The sequence below is a fragment of the Bufo bufo genome, chromosome 3 (assembly GCF_905171765.1).
Source record: "Bufo bufo chromosome 3, aBufBuf1.1, whole genome shotgun sequence".
Lineage (NCBI taxonomy): Eukaryota > Metazoa > Chordata > Amphibia > Anura > Bufonidae > Bufo > Bufo bufo.
The window spans coordinates 629,960,655-629,982,285 of NC_053391.1; positions in this window are offsets into that span (position 1 = coordinate 629,960,655).

Genomic DNA, 21,631 nt, shown 5'->3' on the forward strand with positions numbered 1-21,631 from the left:
AAAAAAGAAAACCTGTACAGGAAGTTCAAACTCACAGATTGCCAAGAGTTTGGTGAGCGATAGACACTTGGCAGAGTTTGTCCTGTGCTTTTGGCAGTCTGTCATTGTCTCAAAATGCCACTCTGGAATGTGGATAAATTAATTACTTTGGTCCAGGAACGTCCTGAGCTTTGGGAAACCCGGACCAATATCTACCACGATCGTGTGAGGAAGGATGCGTCGTGGGAGCAAGTGGCCAGTCGCATGAGGCCTTTTAAATGGGAGAAAGCGGATAGCAGAGGTCGGGCTGATTTACAGTAGGTAAGTGCAAGCTACAGTATGTCGTTTTTGTGCCCTGCCCCTGTGTTGTCCCTAATAATTTTGCTACTACTTCCATGAGGTCAAAATTGTGTTCCTTTTGTGGCCAGTTAAATCACAGAAAAAAATGTGGATATGACACTGACTATACTGGCTAGTCATAAATGCAGATATTAAAAGCTGAGACTTTTGCCAATATATTCCTGTCAGGAAAATATCGGAGCCCATCATGCACCACGTCACGGTCTCTCAGCATGGCAAGGGTCCTACCACTACGCTAACTGTGGTGTGAACACGGTCTGAAGGTGATGTAATCCAGCTCACAGCCAAGCTTCCACACAACCGCCTAGCAGGACAACTAGTGCAATGTGAACAAAGCCAGACTGTAAGCCACACCCATATCAGACCATGTGATGGAGGTTACCAGGTGCAAAGGAGTGTTTAAATGCCAGGAAAAGGCACATACACTACATATAAAACAAAACAAAATCACAGTAATATCGTGGCAAATATGGGGGAACTTACGCAGCAATTTAAGTTTCTACGCCTGTGATGGACTTGAAGCCGTAAGTTATTTTTTATTTTTTATAAAATACTGTTTTAAACTGTATATGTCATTGGCCACTACGAGAATATTGCAGACCTTTCTTCTGGGTTTGGTCTGCAATATATGATGGCTGTGGCCTATCCATCAAATTTGTTTTGTTTTTTTACACAGGATGCACAGTTTGGCCCTTTTGTGGGCACTTTTTCATAATCCAGGGTAACAATTGTTGTAACTCAAGAAGGTGTTTATGCACAGAATCTTGATCACACATTTTTGGGTGTCCATTTCAAAATGTCTGTCTTTTTAGACTGTTGAAGTGGACATGCGCTTTATGTGTTTCAAACTTTTCGTGAAAACATGCTATTTCTGATTTTTGGTTGTGTGGTGTTGTCGCCTTTTGGCTATTTTTAAGTTTTGCTTCCAACCAGCCTGAGCCAAAAGCACCAAAATCCCTGTTTGTTAACTATGCTAAGCAATATGATTCTCCCTCTCCATTTATATAGACGGACATACCGTAATATCAGCACTTGGTTAGCTCCTGAATGTGTCTACATGTTTTGATGCTGGACAGCTCTAAACATCCAGCAACCTACAAAATGTTCATTAGCTATTTTAACACTGTACAAAGAAACAGTCCTTCAATTGTTGGATTATGTAATGTGTCCACAAATGTTTAGGGCAAACATTATTATTTTTAACCCTTATGGGATCTGTGCAGGCTCACCTTATTGTAGACATACAGCACTATGTTTGCCATAATGGTTTTGGTATTTTGTAATGTATTTTTGGCTAATGTAATATATTTTTTCATGTGATTTTTCCATATTGTACTGTGGACAGTCTGGATGACCCTGAGGATTCGATTTGGGAGGGGCACAAACTCCAGCTGTATTTTCACACCAGCCTCAAGTCCTGCACTGACAACCGTCTGAGGACCAAGGCCAACAGGCCAGGAATACTGCCCAGCATTTCTGAAGGGAGCTCTGAACCAGCCCACCAGCCTCAGCCCAGGTGAAGGAGGAATGTCTCTCAGTCTTTCTCTGGGCTAGCTGCTCGGGAAATGATCGATGTCTGAGTAATTGAGTTCTTATCCCAGAGGAGGACTGAAGGGCAGGAAGAAGCACTATTGAGGGGGCTGGCACCATTACTCAGGCGGGTCCCTCCAGAGAGGCATAACATGTGTATTGCCTCTATAGCTGTGGTGTTCGAGATGTATGCCTCCCAGCACCAGGGAGACATACACTCCCAAATCGATCAACCTACGGTTTGTCAAATAGTGATGCCCCCCCTCTCAGCAGGCTACCCGCCTCGGCAACCCCCACCCCAAGGGCCAACTTTCCCCACCCAACCTTTCTGCGGGTCCCAAGACCCCAACACTCCCCCCCATGGCCAGCCACTAATCAGGTCAGTTACTCTACAGGGGCCTGGATCTGGCCAGGTCCGCCCAGGACCCTCATATGCCCCAGGCTCGTTCACTCGAGACCTTTTTCATATGTAATTTTGTTTTTATTGTTTTAACTTATTGTTATTTTTATTTATTTAGTTGAGACAGGGATTGTCTGTATTTTTTTGTTGGGGGGGGGGCTAGGGTTTCAGTAAAGAATTTATTGAAAAAGTCACTTGCCTTCTCTTCTTTCTTGTCAGACAAATTACATTAACAGTTCAATACATTTCAACATAACATAGACACACACAATCCTTCAAGTACGATAACTTTAATTATCCACATACTTTGAAAAGTATTAATCTTTCAATGAGGTATTAGAAGGTTTTTGGGGCCATATTTCAAATAGATCAATGATGGTTTAAAAAGTACACTTTGCAAAGCATCGTTATTAATTAAAAATAACTGAAATAAAGTGGCCTAAATGGGAGGAAATGCTCAAAAACCCAAACACTGTGGCGTGTTTTTAACCGGGGGAGCAAATCCTCCGCATGTGATCCATTGCTAACGGCAAATCCCAGCAAAAAATGTATACAATGGAGGATGTCGGCAGCGGACCACATGCACCACAAAAGCATCCTACACAAGATGGAATAATGTGTGGATGCGAATATAAAAATACACAAATCACTGTGAAAGGTGCACCACAATGATATGCAACTGACAACACTGGATATTCCCTCAAGCTGAGGATAAGAACTGAGACTTTAGCCAATGTATTCCTGTCAGGAACACATTGAGCTCTTTCGCACCACCGTCAAGGTCCTCATTCTGTTGTGAGTCCCTACACTCAACTGCAACATAAATTCAAGCATCTATCTGAAAAATAAAAAAAAATAACGAGCACAGAAGAAATCAAACACTGCCACTGAAAGCATCTATCTGCCATGGCAAGGACCCCTCTGGGCTGAAAAATTTGTCTGCATAGAGTTCCGGAACTGCAATACCTGCAGTCCCAGGTCATCTATGCAGGGTCCTATCCAAACCCAAACCTGATGACGTAGGAAATTCTTCCATGTCAACAGAAGAGAAAGCCTAGTAAATCCTGGTGAAGTTGTGTAGAACAACACAAGCTTGAATCACCAGGGTAGCATTCTCCGGATCCATCTGTATGGATGACAAAAACACGCTCCGCATGCTAGAGAGTTTTCCAAAAGCGCACTCAACATATTGGCACGAGTCAACCGGTAGTTGAAAATACGCCTCCTGACATCCAAATCACGCTTTGGGAAGGGCCGCATAACATGGGGAGTCAATGCAAACCCTTCATCCGCCACGATGACAAATGGAGCCGGCAGACCTGCATATCTGGGCAGTCTTCTGGACTCAGGCAGGGCAAGCTGGTTGGCCTGAAGCCGTTCACCCATTCTAGAAGCACTAAAGATGCGAGCATCTGCTGTGCTTCCATAGGCCCCAATATGATCTATTATAAACCGGTAGTTACTGTCAGCCAAAGCCAAAAGCACTACCGAAAAATATTCCTTATAATTGAAGAATCGGGTCCCTGACTGAGGAGGCCTCTTCACACGAATGTGCTTGCCATCCATTGCCCCGATGCAGTTTGGAAACTGCGCAGAAAGATTGAAGCCCTCAGCGATTCGAACCCAATCCGCCGCCTTGGGCTGTGGCATCACCGTCTCTCGGAGTCGATGCCAGATGACATGGCAAGTGTGACGCACAATCCGAGAAATCATTGAGGTTCCCAAAAGAAACTCAAAATCCAGGGATGCAAATGAGTTCCCAGTTGCCAGGAATCTGTTGAAAAAAGTAAAAAAAAATTGGGTGACATAATTAACTTTGAAAGCATTTGTGACATCATGAACATGGTTACTACACTGCTCAAAAAAATAAAGGGAACACTTAAACAACACAATGTAACTCCAAGTCAATCACACTTCTGCGAAATCAAACTGTCCACTTAGGAAGCAACACTGAGCAACAATCAATTTCACATGCTGTTGTGCAAATGGGATAGACAACAGGTGGAAATTATAGGCAATTAGCAAGACACCCCTAATAAAGGAGTGGTTCTGCAGGTGGTAACCACAGACCACTTCTCAGTTCCTATGCTTCCTGGCTGATGTTTTGGTCACTTTTGAATGCTGGCGGTGCTTTCACTCTAGTGGTAGCATGAGACAGAGTCTACAACCCACACATGTGGCTCAGGTAGTGCAGCTTATCCAGGATGGCACATCAATGCGAGCTGTGGCAAGAAGGTTTGCTGTGTCTGTCAGCGTAGAGTCCAGAACATGGAGCGCTACCAGGAGACAGGCAGTACATCAGGAGGAGGCCGTAGGAGGGCAACAACCCAGCAGCAGGACCGCTACCTCCGCCATTGTGCAAGGAGGAACAGGAGGAGCACTGCCAGAGCCCTGCAAAATGACCTCCAGCAGGCCACAAATGTGCATGTGTCTGCTCAAACGGTCAGAAACAGACTCCATGAGGGTGATATGAGGGCCCGACGTCCACAGGTGGGGGTTGTGCTTACAGCCCAACACCATGCAGGACGTTTGGCATTTGCCAGAGAACACCAAGATTGGCAAATTCGCCACTAGCGCCCTGTGCTCTTCACAGATGAAAGCAGGTTCACACTGAGCACATGTGACAGACGTGACAGAGTCTGGAGACGCCGTGGAGAACATTCTGCTGCCTGCAACATCCTCCAGCATGACCGGTTTGGCATTGGGTCAGTAATGGTGTGGGGTGGCATTTCTTTGAAGGGCCGCACAGCCCTCCATGTGCTCGCCAGAGGTAGCCTGACTGCCATTAGGTACCGAGATGAGATCCTCAGACCCCTTGTGAGACCATATGCTGGTGTGGTTGGCCCTGGGTTCCTCTAATGCAAGACAATGCTAGACCTCATGTGGCTGGAGTGTGTCAGCAGTTCCTGCAAGACGAAGGCATTGATGCTATGGACTGGTCCGCCTGTTCCCCAGACCTGAATCCAATTGAGCACATCTGGGACATCATGTCTCGCTCTATCCACCAACGTCACGTTGCACCACAGACTGTCCAGGAGTTGGCAGATGCTTTAGTCCAGGTCTGGGAGGAGATCCCTCAGGAGACATTCCGCTACTTCATCAGGAGCATGCACAGGCATTGTAGGGAGGTCATACAGGCACATGGAGGCCACACACACTACTGAGCCTCATTTTGACTTGTTTTAAGGACATTACATCAAAGTTGGATCAGGCTGTAGTGTGTTTTTCCACTTTAATTTTGAGTGTGACTCCAAATCCAGACCTCCATGGTTGAAAAATTAGATTTCCATTTTTAATTTTTGTGTCATTTTGTTGTCAGCACATTCAACTATGTAAAGAACAAAGTATTTCAGAAGAATATTTAATTAAGTCAGATCTAGGATGTGTTATTTTTGTGTTCCCTTTATTTTTTTGAGCAGTGTATAATGGTTGTTAGTAGACATGTGGTAAACATTCCATTTTAATACAATCATTTTATCCCAATTTTTTTAAGTTATGATGAAAACACTAGCAACAATGGGGGTGTGGGCCTACTCCTACAAGCTCTTTTATGCCTACTGTGGGTCACGCCTTTTTCATGCAGAATGTATGGGCAACACAGGATGATGTGAATACTCTGCATGATGATGGCGTTGCCAGAGACAAAAATAAAAAGCTTCAAAGACAACACTACCTTTAATCTTTGCATGCTATTTGGCTGGTAAAATACAAAAAAATGGAAATAGACAATGGCGCAAATAATTACAGGGACAAAGACTGGTAACTTCATCGAACATTAGCAGATGTCTAACACCAGCCAGTTTAAGAACCATGTTACTAATGACAGAAGCAGTGCACATTACTGTTAACAATAAATAACATATTGCTTAGCTCAATGTGACAATGAGCCTTTCCTCAGTAATAATGCAGCGCCTCATGTTGGTCTCCTGGAAGCTGATGACAGTGAGGAGAGATGACAGCAGGCGATCAACGGTAGACACTGACATCCGACAGAATGCAAAGAACTTCTCTGGATGCTGACGACGACCAGTGTAGAGGGTATGGAAGTGGCCTTTATTGTACCGTTTGGAAACAATGGGATGGACCCAAAATCTCCTCCTTCTCCTCTGTTCCTCGTCCAACAGCAGAGACTTCTGTCCCCATCGCCGAGAAATAAGCCAGTGCAGTAAGACCTCAGTGCAGTAAGAGTCATCTGCTATAGTTATCTGCCATAGCGAAACCAAGACGCAAAACGTAAAAATCTGAGATCAGCAAAGCCAAGGAATCAAACGAAACTCTGTACCCTGAAAACACTGCAGAAAATGGACACCAAACACTCAGATGACCAGCATATATACCTGTATTCTGGGTGGGGATAGCAAAATTACACAATTTCTTCCTTCTGTTTTTTTGCAGTCCGCAAAAAAAAGGAAGATACACGGAAACACAATGGAAACTAACAATGGATCCGCGATTTGAGGACCACAAAACACACAACGGTCGTGTGCATGTACCCTAACTGTTATGATAGTGAATGTGTGGATGTAAACAGATGAATTGTGGTTAATGAACCAGAGAATATTACTGCTGAACCTGTACAATGCATTCGGAAAGAAGTTTTCAGAACTCTTTTACTTTTTTCACATTTTGTTATATTGCCGGCTTGTCTTTTCCCCATGATGTCACAATCAATGCATACGTTATACAGGTGAAATTCGAAAAATTGGAATATCGTGCAAAAGTCCATTTATTTCAGTAATGCAAATTAAAAGGGCTTAAAATGAGAATTTGGTGAAAAGGTTCAATATTCTAGGGTCAAAGTGTCACACTCTAGTCGTAGTAGCACTGCACCACCTGAACAGTTGTCTAAGGGCTCTTTCACACCTGCGTTCTTTTCTTCCGGCATAGAGTTCCGTCGTCGGGGCTCTATGCCGGAAGAATCCTGATCAGTTTTATCCTAATGCATTCTGAATGGAGAGAAATCCGTTCAGGATGCATCAGGATGTCTTCAGTTCCGGACCGGAACGTTTTTTTGGCCGGAGAAAATACCGCAGCATGCTGCGCTTTTTGCTCCGGCCTAAAATCCTGAACACTTGCCGCAAGTCCGGATCCGGCCTGAAGCTAAACGTCGTTTCGCGCATTGCCGGATCCGACGTTTAGCTTTTTCTGAATGGTTACCTTGGCTACCGGGACACTAAAGTCCTGGCAGCCATGGTAAAGTGTAGTGGGGAGCGGGGGAGCAGTATACTTACCGTCCGTGCGGCTCCCGGGGCGCTCCAGAGTGACGTCAGGGGCGCCCCACGCTCAAGGATGACGTGATCGCATGGACACGTCATCCATGCGCATGGGGCGCTCTGACGTCATTCTGGAGTGCCCCGGGAGCCGCACGGACTGTAAGTATACTGCTCCCCCGCTCCCCACTACTACTATGGCAACCAGGACTTTAATAGCGTCCTGGGTGCCATAGTAACACTGAACGCATTTTGAAGACGGATCCGTCTTCAAAATGCTTTCAGTTCACTTGCGTTTTTCCGGATCCGGCGTGTAATTCCGGCAAATGGAGTACACGCCGGATCCGGACAACGCAAGTGTGAAAGGGCCCTAACACAACATGTCCTTTGCTATCAGGAACTGCAGGTCAATTACCACTTATATGCAGACTTATGCTAAATTAAAACCACCTGTGCCGAATGGGAGGAGTGCCGATACCAGTAATAAAGAAGGAAGATTCAACATGCATATTTCAAGGGGAGAAAAACAGAACTGGATCGCACATTTTATCATGGAATTCCCTGAGTGAAAGGGGTTCTCCTGAATAACGTGGGAGCCAAGAAGTCCCAAAGTAGTATGGCATAGTACAGTGGCGTACACACAATCCATGGGGCCCCGGTGCAAAACTGAACCATGGGGCCCCCTCCGCTTCCCCGTCCGGTGGCGCAAATACACGTGCTGACGCACAGCCCGACGAAGCGCAATTAGCGCGAAACGGCCGTCGCTGTTTGTTGCGTGCAAGATATGAAGCTCATTGAATAAAGCATTAAGTCAATACTACACACTGGTGAGTGCCGCTGATTATTCTCTTCTTCGATATAGTACTCACTCAGACCTCTGGACATTTCTTCTCAGGATCCAGGGAAAAAGGAACTGCATTTTCACTTTTCCAAAATGGCTGCTGCTTCTACTTCCTGTAAGGGGTACAGATTTCTCGGTCCTCCTGGGAACTTGTACTGAGCACTTTAGTTCCTTCTGCTGTAAGAATGGTTCTTCTGTGGAGGCGGGCTGTTTTGTTCCCTTCCCTCTGCTGGGTGGATGTCTTCCTCTCAACACATGATGCCCAAATCCAAGATGGCCGATTAACCCTTGTTTTGCCACAGTGCTGGAACTGATGCAGATTCACGCTCTTCAGCAGTAAGTAAATGCAATAAAGTCTCTTTTTCCGGGGGGTTTAGTGATTACTGTAGGTCTATAGCAGCAATAAGGCACAAAAGTACATCCTGTTTGTGATGCCAAAATCAGACAGGCCGCCTCCACCCAGGGCCCTCTATATCGCGTCCCAGGTTTAGTAGGAATGCCGAGTGGTGGAGTGTGGCCTCAATGTCTGTCTATAAGTGTTGCAGTGCTCCTAACTGGACACTGTTGGACCCCAGGCTTTGGCTCCGAAGCATCAAATAGGGGGAATAATTGAGGGATTTGAAAGAATAACTTGAGTCCAGACCTTGAGGCTTTAGCATGAACTGGCAGGCAAACTCAACTTTGCTTTATCTCTTTCTCTCTGCTGTACTGACAGGCTAGCTTAGTAACTTTGATTCCTTCTGTATGCTGCACTCCACTCTTTAGTATGACTTAGTTTCAGTCAAGGAATAGATTAGTGTCCTGTCAGCTCCAACATGGAGTCTGAACCGTAATCATCTAGAACTGCCCCACCTTCTTCTCGTAGCAAGCAGGACTCGCCCACTTCTGCCCAAAAGGGGGGAGAATGTAATGGTGAGTTCCATTCTGTCTAAGGATAGATCTGCCATATTTGCTGCCACCTGCTGGTGAACCAGGTAAATTACATTTATAACAGTTACTTAACAATATTATAGATGCACATTGTGTTGAACCTGGAACAGAATACACAGATGACATTGTGTTAGCCCAATAAAGACAGTAGCGGGGTGCAGGAGTGGTAACACCACTCTGGGGTGTTACACAAGTCACTCATCTTCTGATAATTAACACTTCTGCATTCTGCATTTTTGCTAATTTGTGTGTATAAATATGGGCATGCATTCTAACCCTGTTAAGGACAAATTTTTGGATGCTTGTGCAGAACAAGCCACTCTTTCTTCTGACAATTAACACTTGTGTGTGCTGTGTATAAATAGCGGTAGACATTATGCCCCCATTAAAGCCAGATTTTTGGATGCTTGGGCAGAATGAGGCATTCTTTCTTCTGACAATAAGATTTGTGCATTTCTAAATATGGGCAGGCAGTATGCCCTCATACATGCATAATTTAATTTTTGGACAATTGGTCCCAAAAAGCCACAGTTTTTTCCCATAACGCCATATGAGTTTAAACACCATCTGCCCCCAATAGGGGTCAATATTTGGAAGTCGTTTAATATGAAAAAGCTTTACATATGCGGCAGTGTTGTGTGTTTTTAAACATGCTGTTTGTTTACACTGTCAACCATGCGTTTACCCATAGCTATGTATGTCAGTGTCACTGTGACATTATTTGCCATTTTCAAAAAAAAATAGGTAATCCATGAGCTATGAGTAAGTGCTACATGCACGTAACATGTCAGCAGGGGAATGCCATGGAGTTTTAACATGTTAAATTAAAACTTATTAAAAACTTTTATTAATTGCTTATTTTTCTTCTGCTCATTATTTGCTATTGATGTTATTGTGTTCAAGAGCTCAGAGAGAGCCCTAGGAGACTAAAAGGTGGCATATAACATTTTTCAGGGCAATTGCAGTAATTTCCATTTGTGAGGAATTATTTGAGTACAAATAGTTAAGTTTTTTTTTTTTTTGCTAAATTTGATGAATTGGATCCCCACCCATCTATAGGTTGAACTTGATGGGCTTATTTCTTTTTTCAACCGTACTATGTAACTTTGAAACAACTTTGGCTCGCCACCTCTTTCCAAGGGCCCTCATATCACCTCTACAGTATGTACACCTTGCTCTAATACTATTTTACAAAGAGTGTACTGATTACTGATTAATACAACAATAGTTTTTGCATAATTCCCAAATGGCTGAAGCCCATATAAAATATATTCCATTCTTTAATTAGTTGAAGTCATGATAAACTTTGCTCTCCGCGTGCTCTCTTTCTGTAGACTATTGAACATATTTTATTAATGACTATTTCCTGTTATTAAAAGATTGCAATCTAAAACCTCTTTTTTAAACTCATTAAGTTATGACTGTTTTGACGTGAGACCTGAGTAATAGTTAATTGCAGTGCAAAAATCTAGACACAAAATGATAATTTTTTTCTTGTTAAAGGCACATCATGTAACCCGAGCACAATGTAGGGAATACAAATGCCTATGAAACACACTTTTAAGATTGAAGCTTAAGATAGAAATAGTAACATGGCAGAGGATCAGACCTTGGCTGGACATGGATATGTGTGAACTGTACCCTGTAGAGTACCAATCTGTAATACGTTGCACATAGGCTGCTATAGCCCCTTAGTATACCTTCATGTGCCCCCACAACTTTTGCTAATCACAGATGCCTAGAAAACCCACAAGAAAAAAAAAATGTTGTATGCATTATAACATGTTGTTTTATGAAGATATTCTCCAATTGCAGCATTCCTTTTATGGTGCCTTAGAGCAGCAGCAAACGGAGGCATATGGCATATATAATTGCTGTATTGCATTACCCAAATATTGTGCTATGCACTGCGCTACATAAGCTGTTGATGCTTTGATAGTAAAATAATATGCTTTTATTTACTTTGGTGGGAAAATCCCTTTAATCCTTTCCCGCTCCTTGATGTAACTGTATGTCAAGGTGAAGACTAGCTTCCCACACCTTGATGTACAGTTACATCACTTTGATGGAGACATAGTCAGCAGGAGCAGGCTGTATTTTCACGGTCAGTAGAACATTTAGATGTTGCAGTCTTTACTGACTGTAGCATTTAAAGGGGTTCTCCGGGCTTAACCTTTTTTTTGCTAATACATGCTAACCTGTGAAGGAAAGATTATTGCTCACATACCTTCCAGAGTGCAGCCGTTCTTGAGATCTGCCTCCCGGTCACATGGTCCCTCCAGATGGCTTTTCAGTGCTTCTGGCCGAAGTCCGTCTTCTTATCTTCTCTTCCTTTCTCCAGCAGGAGACGGATCATCACGAGTGACGTCACCGCCTCCTGCTGGAGAAAGCTCCGGGCAGCCGTCTTCACAGTGCACTATGCTGAATGCGCAAGTGCAGGACCGCCGGACGCTCTCTGTAGTGTACAGGCTTCTATGTGAAGCCTGCACTGACTCCTGCACAGCACGATGTAAGCGCTGTGCAGGAGTGACAGCATAGCGATCAGCCTCAGAGGCTGATCGCTATGCTGTGCATGTCACAGGGGCATAGTCGCTACTACAGGGGGGCAATTGCCCGCCCCTAGGTTATCCCTTGCCCCCCCCCACCAATCAGACGATCCAAATGCCGGCTGACAGGTTCTGATCCCCGCAGTCCGTGACTGCGGGAATCAGAACCTTCTAAAATGTATATATAATATCCCCCCCCTGCAGCCCTCAATGTGCCCCCTCCTCATTTTATGGATGGCCGGGCGCGCGATCCCCCCCCCCCCCCCACTTCCCCCATTTTCAGGATGGCACAGCGGTTCACAAAGTGTCATCATACAGCTGACACTCTGCTTGAAACGGCTGAAGTCAGCCGTTTAACCCCTTCCATGCCGTGTTCCATAGGGACCGCTGTATGGAAGGGGTTAACAGGGAGGGAGCTCCATCCCTCTCCCATCGGGCACTGCTTTGCAGCCACCCGATACTTGACGGGATCACAGAGGGAAGGGGGCTCCCTCATCAGCCACTGCTCCGTTGTGGACGCGTCCGATGGTTACAATGGCAACGAGACGCCTTCACAGGCTTCCGACTTGCCATGGTATAGCTAAACCGGATCAGGCTTTTGCTAAAGGCAGCAGCCTGATCCGGCTAGTGTAAAGTCACAATACACTACAGTTATAGTGTACTGTAGGGTATTATATAGGCATCAGACCCACTGGATCTTCAAGAACCAAGTGGGTCTGGGTCAAAAAAATTAAAATATAAAGTGAAAAAATAAAAAAATAAAAAAATGAATTTCTTCTTATAGCTGCACATTTATCACTAATTAAAAATAAAAAAAATTAAATACACTACACATGTTTGATATCACCGTGTCCATAACGATCTGATCTCTGAAAGGGTCATGTTATTTTCCCTGCACGGAGAACGCCATAAAAAAAATAAAAAAAACTATGATGAAATTGAAATTTGGCCACCTCACTTCACCCCAAAAATAATAAAAGTGATCAAAAAAGTCGTATGTACGCCAAAATGGTACCAATCAAACCCTCACCTCATCCCGAAAAAAATGAGCCCCTACATGAGACAATCACCCCAAAAAAAAAAAAATATCACTCTCAGACTATGGAGACACTAAAACATGTTTTTTTTTTTCTAAAATGCTTTTATTGTGTTAAAGTAAAATAAATAAAAAAAAGTATACATATTAGGTATTACCGCATCTGTAAGTACCTGCTCTATAAAATTATAACATGACCTATCCCCTCAGGTGAACACTGTAAAAAAAAAAAAAGTGTAGAAAAAGCTATTTTTCTTACCTTAAGGCCTCTTTCACACTACAGTATTTTGCGTTCAGTATACTGGACGTTTTTTGAGTTCAGTATACGGAACAGATACTGAACCATTCATTTCAATGGTTCAGCAAAAAATACTGAAGTGTCTCCGTGTGCATTCCGTTTCAGTATTTCAGTATTTCCGTGCCGTGGAAAGATAGAACATGTCCTATGTTTGTCCGCAAATCACGGTCCGTGGCTCCATTAAAGTCAATGGGTCCGCAAAAAAACGGAATGCATACGGAAGGCATCCGTATGTCCTCCGTATGTCATCCGTCTTTTGCGGATCCGTCATTAACAAATGCTAGGCCCAGCCCACTGTGGCCATGTGTTTCTTGTTGCCAAACTTTGGCTGAGCACAAATACAGGTGGCTTCCGTTTTTGATCCGTGAAAAACGGACCGTATACGGGAACCATACGGAAACCATACTGAAAGGTTTTTGCGGACATACTGAACGGAAACGGAGACACAACAGAACCCAAAAACGGGACAACGGATCCGTGAAAAACGGAACGCAAAACACTGAAATGGACATACTGTAGTGTGAAAGAGGCCTAACCCTGGGTTCAGACCTGAGCGTTCGCGATGGAGCGCTCTGTATGCGTGTTTGTACCGGCGTTTACAATTGCGCATACAGAGACAAGTGAACGCCCATTGTCGCGCGTTCCCGAAAGTCTATGTACGGGAACGCGCGACAAAACGCCCCAAAGAAGCTCAAGTACTTTTTTGAGCGTGGGGCGTTTTACAGCGCGATCGTACGCGCTGTAAAACGCTCAGGTGAGAACCATTCCCATAGGGAAGCATTGGTTTCTCCTTGTTGAGCGTTTTACAGCGCGTAGGAACGCGCTGTAAAACGCGCAAGTGTGAACTTAGGGTTAATCACAAAAAGTGTAATACCAAGCGTTCAAAAAGGTGTATGCCCCCCAAAATAGTATCAATCAAACCACCATCTCATCCCGCAAAAAATTTGATCCTACCTAAGACAATCGGTCAAACAATAAAAAAGCTATCACTCTCACGACAATTGAGACACTAAAATATGTTTTTTTTTTCTTCAAAACTATTGTGCTAAAGTGAAATAAATAAATAAAAAGTAGACATATTAAGTATCACATGACTCAACCCCTCAGGTGAACACCATAAAAAAATTAAATAAAAACTGTGCCAAAAAGCCATTTTTTGTCACCTTACATCACAAAAAGTGTAATACCAAGCGATCAAAAAGTCATATGCACCCCAAAATAGTACCAATCAAACCGTCACCTCATACAAAAAAAAGTATTAGGTTAGTACAATAAAAATGTATCCCTGCATACCGAAATACTCTCGTATTTTGTAATCTTATTTATATATACTTATTTAGTTTTTTCAGTAGTATGATTAAGTAGTGAAAATTATTAGTGCCCCCCCCCATTTTTGACTGTGGCATCTTATGTGCCCTCCTAAATATTGTTCCTAGAGTCTCCACTGCACAGGGGGCACTGGATGGCACAAGGGGGGCACTGGATGGCACAAGGGGGAAATGGTTGGCACAATGGGGGCAATGGATGGCACAAGGGAGCACTGGATGGCACAAGGGGGCAATGGTTGGCACAATAGGGGAACTGGATGGCCCAAGGGGGTAATGAATGGCACAATGGGGGCAATGGATGGAACATGGGGGCAATGGATGGCACAAGGGGGGCATTGGATGGCAGTAGAGGCACTGGATGGCATTGTTATGGGGCACTGTGGATGTCACTGTTATGGGGGCACTGTGGATGTCACTGTTATGGGGGCACTGTGAATGTCACTGTTATGGGGGCACTGTGGATGTCACTGTTATGAGGGCACTGTGGATGTCACTGTTATGGGGGCACCATGGACATCACTGTTATGGGCGCTGAGTATAAGTGATAGGGCTCATGCACAGAACCATATCTGTTTTGTGGTCTGCAAGTCGCGGATCCACGTGCGATTCACATTTTTTTGCAGTCCCATTGAGTTCTATGGGTTTTAGATCTGCATTATGTGGACCAGAATAGGACATGTTTTATCTTTCGCAGAACTGACATACGGATGTGCAAAGCACATGGACGTCATCAGTGTGTTTTTTACATCCGTATGTCAGTTCAAGTATATGTCCTATTCTGGTCTTCAAAATGAGGACCTCAATCCATAGAACTCAATGGGACTGCCAAAATTAGGGATTGCAAAATGGATAGAGTGTTGTGTATAAGGGTGTAGATACACAGCTCAGCAGGCAGGATCATACAAGATAGGCTTAGATACACCGCTCAGCAGGCTGTGTCATACAAAATGGGATTAGATACACAGCTCAGCAAGCAGTATCGTACAAAATGGGATTAGATACACAATTTAGCATGCTGTATCATAGAAGACGTGATTAGATACACACTTAAGCAGGCAGTTTCATAGTAGATGGGATTAGATACACACTTAAGCAGGCAGTTTCATAGTAGATGGAATTAGATATGCACTTCAGCAGGCAGTATCGCACACAACAGGATGTGTATCAGGCACACATACAGGATAGGATTAGATACAGATTTGATTGGATACGCTTGCTGATTCAAGCTGTTTTTCACACTCTGGAGATGGTGAGGGAAGAGCCTGCAGACGGTCAGTGATGGGATTAGATACATAGCTCAGCAGGCTGTATCACACAGGATAGGATTAGATACACATGTGAGGGCAATGCCTATGGACAGTCAGTAATAGAATTTAGACACTGGGTGAGAAGTAGATTAATTCTCGGTGTAGAAAGACACGGGAGTTGTAGTGGGTGTAGCAGCTGCAGGCAGAGCAGAGTGGGGGCGTGGCCAGCCTGTGGCTCATCACTGTGCAGTGCAGCCCGGCTTGTGTATCAATAAAGTTATGTATTCAACAAAACAAGAAGGGGAGAAAGTAAACAGATCTGCCAGGATAATGTGATGTCTTCCAGGAGGGAACGAAAGCTCAGACATGAAAAACAGGTATTGGGGGCATATCTATGCATGGTGAGGGGTGTTAGGAGCATATAAAAAGAATTCAGATTTTGGGACCAGACAACCAGTGATGGCCAATTCGCAGTGTTCACCAATGAACACATGCGGGCTGCCAACTTAAATTACCTGTGCCTGCGCCGCGAGCCGGTCTGAAACAAATGCGGTCACTGGGAGTAGGCAGTTCCTGGAACAGCCGCCGCGGGGCCTTCATCGGGCTGTTTTTGGAACTGCCTGCTCCCGGTGACTGCATTGTTCATTGGCGAACACTGGCGAACTGGCCATCACTACAGACAACCTCTTTAAGTCTGTGCGATGCCATCCCTGTACATGTAAAACATTTTACGTTAACTACCTTCTTGCGTTGCCATACATGTATGGTGTTTTGTGAGAAGGGGTTAAAGGGGTTATATATAGAGAGAGCATATACAGTACTGCAGAGATATAAGCGTGAGAGTTGGACGCATTTACATGCTGGTGTGTATTGCAGCCTATGGGAGTTGCGAAATGCTCATCTTCTGGGAGTTCCACAAGGCATACAATATTGGTATACTGTCAGTATGTTACAAATTGTTTAGATGGGTATACCTCTAAGTTTTATTGCACCTCATGAAAATGGCACAATCTGTGTTTTTTAGACTCTGATATAGGGTAATGCCTTCTATCAAACATAGCTTTCCATTGTTTGCAGTCTAAAACTACACTGCTCAAAAAAATAAAGGGAACACAAAAATGTCCTTAAAACAAGTCAAAATGAGGCTCAGTAGTGTGTGTGGCCTCCACGTGCCTGTGCATGACCTCCCTACAACGCCTGTGCATGCTCCTGATGAGGTGGAGGACGGTCTCCTGAGGGATCTCCTCCCAGACCTGGACTAAAGCATCTGCCAACTCCTGGACAGTCTGTGGTGCAACGTGACGTTGGTGGATAGAGCGAGACGTGATGTCCCAGATGTGCTCAATTGGATTCAGGTCTGGGGAACGGGCGGGCCAGTCCATAGCATCTATGCCTTCGTCTTGCAGAACTGCTGACACACTCCAGCCACATGAGGTCTAGCATTGTCTTGCATTAGGAGGAACCCAGGGCCAACTGCACCAGCATAGGGTCTCACAAGGGGTCTGAGGATCTCATCTCGGTACCTAATGGCAGTCAGGCTACCTCTGGCGAGCACATAGAGGGTTGTGCGGCCCTCCAAAGAAATGCCACCCCACACCATTACTGACCCAATGCCAAACCGGTCATGCTGGAAGATGTTGCAGGCAGCAGAACGTTCTCCACGGCGTCTCCAGACTCTGTCACGTCTGTCACATGTGCTCAGTGTGAACCTGCTTTCATCTGTGAAGAGCACAGGGCGCCAGTGGCGAATTTGCCAATCTTGGTGTTCTCTGGCAAATGCCAAACGTCCTGCACGGTGTTGGGCTGTAAGCACAACCCCCACCTGTGGACGTCGGGCCCTCATATCACCCTCATGGAGTCTGTTTCTGACCGTTTGAACAGACACATGCACATTTGTGGCCTGCTGGAGGTCATTTTGCAGGGCTCTGGCAGTGCTCCTCCTGTTCCTCCTTGCACAAAGGCAAAGGTAGCGGTCCTGCTGCTTGGTTGTTGCCCTCCTACGGCCTCCTCCTTGTCTCCTGATGTACTGGCCTGTCTCCTGGTAGCGCCTCCATGCTCTGGACACTACGCTGACAGACACAGCAAACCTTCTTGCCACAGCTCGCATTGATGTGCCATCCTGGATAAGCTGCACTACCTGAGCCACTTGAGTGGGTTGTAGACTCCATCTCATGCTACCACTAGAGTGAAAGCACCGCCAGCATTCAAAAGTGACCAAAACATCAGCCAGGAAGCATAGGAACTGAGAAGTGGTCTGTGTTCACCACCTGCAGAACCACTCCTTTATCGGGGGTGTCTTGCTAATTGCCTATAATTTCCACCTGTTGTCTATCCCATTTTCACAACAGCATGTGAAATTGATTGTCGCTCACTGTTGCTTCCTATGTGGACAGTTTGATTTCACAGAAGTGTGATTGACTTGGACGTAAAAACACCAAGTTGGAGCTCACCTCACCATACACCACCGAGGAGCACGGACACAGAACCGGAACCAAGGATGAGAAGTAGCAAAAAAATATTGTCCAGCTTCACCTCGCAGTGCGTGTTTTATTAGGAAACGTGCTTAAAAACCAAACATCAGGCTCATATCATCAACATGTTTCGGATCAACATATATTACAGATCCTTCCTCATGAGGAAGGATCTGTAATATATGTTGATCCGAAACATGTTGATGATATGAGCCTGATGTTTGGTTTTTAAGCACGTTTCCTAATAAAACACGCACTGCGAGGTGAAGCTGGACAATATTTTTTTGCTACTTCTCATCCTGTGATTGACTTGGAGTTACATTGTGTTGTTTAAGTGTTCCCTTTATTTTTTTGAGCAGTGTACATTTTTACAATCTAGGTCAGGCTTTCACCGAAATCTGACTACTCGCAACATTTGTCAAGTCTCTTGATTTTAAACAGAAACCATAGTTCTAAGGGTACTTTCACACTTGCGGCACAGGAATCCTGCAGGCAGTTCGGTCGCCGGAGCTGCCTGCCGGATCCGTCGAAATGTATGCCAACTGATGGCATTTGTAAGACTGATCAGGATCCTGATCCGTCTTACAAATGCATTGAAATGCCAGATTCGTCTTTCCGGTGTCATCCGGAAAAACGGATCCGGCATTTATTCTTTTCACATTTTTTTGGGCATTGCGGTATTTTGAATACTAATACATTCCTATGGAAAATAATGCTGGATCCGGCACTCCGTCAAGTGTTCCGGATTTTTGGCCAGAGATAAAACCGTAGCATGCTGCGGTATTATCTCCGTCCTGAACAGTCAAAAAGACTGAACTGATGACATCCTAAAGCATCCTGAACAGATTGCTCTCCATTCAGAATGCATTAGGATAAAACTGATCAGTTCTTTTCCGGTATCGAGCCCCTAGGACGGAACTCAATGCCGGAAAAGAAAAACGCTAGTGTGAAAGTACCCTAAGCCACCTTCTGGGTAAGCCTTCAGATGCATATATTAAATATTAATGTGTGGTCTGCAAATGTGGCCAGCCTGTGGATCAGGAAAATGAAGATACTTCATAGTATAGGCTACATTTTCAAAAATCACTTTCCTCATATTTCCACAAAGGCTATGGACACCTCCGGATCCAATTCTTGTATTACTGATTTACACAGTATTTGCAGTTCTTAAAAAAGTATTCATACTGCTTGAACTTTTCCACATTTTTTCACGAGACACCCTCAAACATAAATGTATTTTGCTTGGATTTTATGTGATAGACCAACACAAAGTAGCAAGTACCGGTATGTCTGAAGTGAAAAGAAAATGATACATGATTTTTAAGGCTACTTTCACACTACCGTTCAGAGCGGGTCCGTCTGATGTCTGCACAGCTCCTATAATGCAGACGTTTGTATCCGTTCAGAACGGATCCGTCTGCATTATAGTTTGAAAAAAATTCTAAGTGTGAAAGTAGCCTGAACGGATCCGTCCAGACTTTACATTGAAAGTCAATGGGGGACGGATCCGTTTGAAGATTGAGCCATATTGTGTCATCTTCAAACGGATCAGTCCCCATTGACTTACATTGTAAGTCTGGACGGATCCGCTTGCCTCCGCACGGCCAGGCGGACACCCAAACGCTGCAAGCAGCGTTCAGGTGTCCGCTTGCTGAGCGGAGCGAAGGCTGAACGCTGCAAGACTGATGCATTCTGAGTGGATCCGCGTCCACTCAGAATGCATTAGGGCAGTACGGATGCGTTCGGGGCCGCTTGTGAGCCCCTTCAAACGGAGCTCACAAGCGGACACCCGAACGCTAGAGTGAAAGTAGCCTAAAATGTTTAATAAATAAAAATCTGGAAAGTGTTGCATGGATTTGTATTCAGTCCACCCACCCCCTCAGCCAACACTTTGTAGGAGCACATTTCGCTGCAATTACAGCTGCAAGTTTTTTGGGGTATTTCTCTACCAGTTTTGCACATCTAGAACCTGACATTTTTGCCCATTCTTCTTTGCAAAATAGCTCAAGCTTAGTCAGATTGGATGGAGAGCGTATGTGAACAGCAATATTCAAGTCTTGACACAAATTCTCAATGGGATTTATGTCTGGACTTTGACTGGGCCATTCTAACACATGATTATGCTTTGATCTACAGTCGTGGCCAAAATTTTGGAGAATTACATAAATATTGGAAATTGGAAAAGTTGCTGCTTAAGTTTTTATAATAGCAATTTGCATATACTCCAGAATGTTATGAAGAGTGATCAGATGAATTGCATAGTCCTTCTTTGCCATTAAAATTAACTTAATCCCAAAAAAACTTTTCCACTGCATTTCATTGCTGTCATTAAAGGACCTGCTGAGATCATTTCAGTAATCGTCTTGTTAACTCAGGTGAGAATGTTGACGAGCACAAGGCTGGAGATCATTATGTCAGGCTGATTGGGTTAAAATGGCAGACTTGACATGTTAAAAGGAGGGTGATGCTTGAAATCATTGTTCTTCCATTGTTAACCATGGTGACCTGCAAAGAAACGCGTGCAGCCATCATTGCGTTGCATCATTGCGTTGCATAAAAATGGCTTCACAGGCAAGGATATTGTGGCTACTAAGATTGCACCTCAATCAACAATTTATAGGATCATCAAGAACTTCAAGTAAAGAGGTTCAATTCTTGTTAAGAAGGCTTTAGGGCGTCCAAGAAAGTCCAGCAAGCGACAGGATCGTCTCCTAAAGAGGATTCAGCTGCGGGATCGGAGTGCCACCAGTGCAGAGCTTGCTCAGGAATGGCAGCAGGCAGGTGTGAGCGCACGCACGCACAGTGAGGCGAAGACTTTTGGAAGATGGCCTGGTGTCAAGAAGGGCAGCAAAGAAGCCACTTCTCTCCAAAAAAACCCATCAGGGACAGATTGATCTTCTGCAGTAAGTATGGTGAATGGACTGCTGAGGATTGGGGCAAAGTCATATTCTCCGATGAAGCCTCTTTCCGATTGTTTAGGGCATCTGGAAAAAGGCTTGTCCGGAGAAGAAAAGGTAAGCGCTACCATCAGTCCTGTGTCATGCCAACAGTAAAGCATCCTGAGACCATTCATGTGTGGGGTTGCTTCTCATCCAAGGGAGTGGGCTCACTCACAATTTTGCCCAAAAACACAGCCATGAATAAAGAATGGTACCAAAACACCCTCCAACAGCAACTTCTTCCAACAATCCAACAACAGTTTGGTGAAGAACAATGCATTTTCCAGCACGATGGAGCACCGTGCCATAAGGCAAAAGTGATAACTAAGTGGCTCAGGGACCAAAACGTTGACATTTTGGGTCCATGGCCTGGAAACTGCCCAGATCTTAATCCCATTGAGAACTTGTGGTCAATCCTCAAGAGGCTGGTGTACAAACAAAAACCCACTAATTCTGACAAACTCCAAGAAGTGATTATGAAAGAATTGTTTTCCTATCAGTCAGGAATTGGCCCAG